Genomic DNA, 2,869 nt, shown 5'->3' on the forward strand with positions numbered 1-2,869 from the left:
TGGTAGTTTATTATCACTTTCGCACTCCATAGTAAATTTTATATCTGGGTGTGCCCTATTAATGATATGAAGAAACCTTTCAGCGTCGTACTTGGATTTAAAAAGCGCGAAGGTATTGTCAACGTACCTTTTGTAGAATAGCGGATGGTAGCTCAAAGGACAGGTGTCTAAAAAATGCTCCTCCATGGGAGCACATAAAAATGCCTGCAAATATGGGCCCTAATGGAGAACCCATAGCCATACCATCGATTTGAGTGTAATAATTATTATTAAAAATGAAGACAGTGTGCTGCACTGCCAGTTGCAATAGTTTCTTAAAATCAGATTTATTAAAATTATAAAAAAGGGAGTCAGTTTCAGGAAAGAGTTTCTTAATAATAATTTCAATAGTCTCCTTCACAAGTACATTGGTAAACAGAGACTCAACGTCATAACTGACCATAAAGAGGTCTGAGTCCTGGCTAAGTATGGCTTCTTTGAAGTTGAAGGAATTTTTGATGTTATATTCATTTTCTGCCAACGTGTTGTGTACAAGTTTAATTGCCCTAGATGTAATCTGGGGACCTACGTGGGATCCACACAGAGGTTACTGAGGGTCAGAATTGATTGCCATAAGGGCGTTAGCTATAGAACTGGTAAAAAACTTGCTAATCCTGCAATTTTCTATATCAGACAACACGCCAATAAATGCAAGCAGAATATACAATACAAAGATTTTGTTTGAAATATTGGGACGGGTACCGAATGGCAAAAAACTACTGACAATTCTGGAGTCCTTGTTTATTAAACAGCTTGTTCCTCAATTGAACACGCAGTCTTCCTCGACAACTCCTTACCTAACGTGAGCTGTTTGCCGGTCATTTCTGGTTTGTTCCTTCTGACTTCTGTCCTTCCTTTCTCTCTTGATGGTTGGTTCTGCTAACTAGTTTTTATTTTTTTTATCTTGTCTGTTATAATGTATTATGTCTTTTATTTATAATTTAGCGCATTTAATGTTAATTTTATTGTTTTATGTCTGTGCAGCTCGAAAATGAAACCTTTGTGTTTTGAAACGTTGCAATAAATAAATTTTAAGACCAAACTGAGATGTACTTCCTCCTACAAGTCTTCTATTTTTCGAGTTACTAGTAACCGCCACACCTTGGAATGCCATATGTATATATATATATATATATATATATATATATATATATATATATATATATATATTATATATATATATATGTATATATCAAATCAGGTGTTGACTGAAGGAAACAGGCCAATCTACATAGTTTTTTATTCCAACGTTTCGTAATAAACATTTATTACATCTTCTGGGAATCTGTCAATTAATTTAAAAATAATAATATTATAAAACAATCTTAAATTTACTAAAAAATTAAAAAAATTGTAAAAAAGACTAAAATTTACTAAAATATACAATTACAGAAAATTATTATTTAAAAGCTGGAACCGCCAACCAACCTTAAGTTAAGAGAGAGAAAGACTGAATGATAGGAGACAATAAAAAAGGAGACACGTTAACTAAGGTACAGTTGGATGGAGGAGGTTTGGTATTCAACTGGGCAACCAGCTGCTTAATGAGTAATGACTCTAAAATGGGTAATTCTTGGGGGTTTTTGGTGTTTGCCCTATAATGCAAAATCGTCTCTTTCGATATGTGTTTTGCAGATTTTTGCATGGTTCCTGATATTTGAATGTTCAGGGTTGGAGAGCCTACTTCCTGTTCGGAAGCTTATTCCACGATGAGAATCGATTCTGACCTTCAGTAACCTCTTCGTAGATCCCACGTAAGTCCCAGAGTTACACTTTGGGCAAGTATATTTATATACTACATTGAGGTCAAGAAGGGACTCAATCGATCTTTATATTTAAAGAAAAGACCCAATTGCTTAAGGACATAGGTTCTCAATTCATAAGTGCTAACTTGGTGGTTTCATTAATAAATTTTGAGCGCCAAGTCATAACTCCGCCCTCACTCGCAGCTGCCACTTATTGTTTTAAAAATTTTTATTATTAGCATGCACCTTAAAGCAAGATTGTGCGTATCAATGCAATTAAAAGATTGAATGGCTGTAAAAGATTTTTGTTATATGTGTTTTTGCTAAATACGTATTATTTTCTCCCACATGAATTTTACCATGTCTATGGATAGTTGCCAAATCGTCCTAACTTAGCTCAAAAAACGTAAAAACTTTCTGGTTAATAATAACGGTTTTTGTAGTTTTTTCGCCCTATTTCTCTCCTGTATGCTTAAAAAGAAATATCATTAGTTTTTTTCTTTATTATGCACGTAATCATTAATATATCAGTGCAAATAAAATAGAAAATGCCTCGAAAAAAAAAAAAATAGATTTAATGCACATCCTTTTTTTACATAAGTTCATCCTTGAAAACAATTAGAACAGTTCTCTATGAAATCATAAATGATGAAAACGTAAATAGAACTTTGAGGATAAACGTTAGTGATCTTAAATACTTTCATACACCAACTGAATAATTCTAAATAACTCGATAAAGCAGAAATATAGTTTATTTTGACCTCATGAGATTATGTATGATTTTTTTCCAGGGAATATATTAAAACTTATAAAGATAGGAAAAATCGAATAAAATGAAGTTTCATATTAAAAAGGTCCCTTTTAAGCAATATAATTTCTCACGACCATATTTCTATCAAAATAGCTACATGTCTTTAATTAGACAAGACAAAGTAAATTACACACACATACACACTCACATACCCATTCATACATTCATAGATACATACACACACACACACAACACACACGCACACGCACACACACACACACACACACACACATATATATATATATAATTAGTATATATATATATATATATATAT

The sequence above is a fragment of the Macrobrachium nipponense genome, chromosome 40 (assembly GCF_015104395.2).
Source record: "Macrobrachium nipponense isolate FS-2020 chromosome 40, ASM1510439v2, whole genome shotgun sequence".
Lineage (NCBI taxonomy): Eukaryota > Metazoa > Arthropoda > Malacostraca > Decapoda > Palaemonidae > Macrobrachium > Macrobrachium nipponense.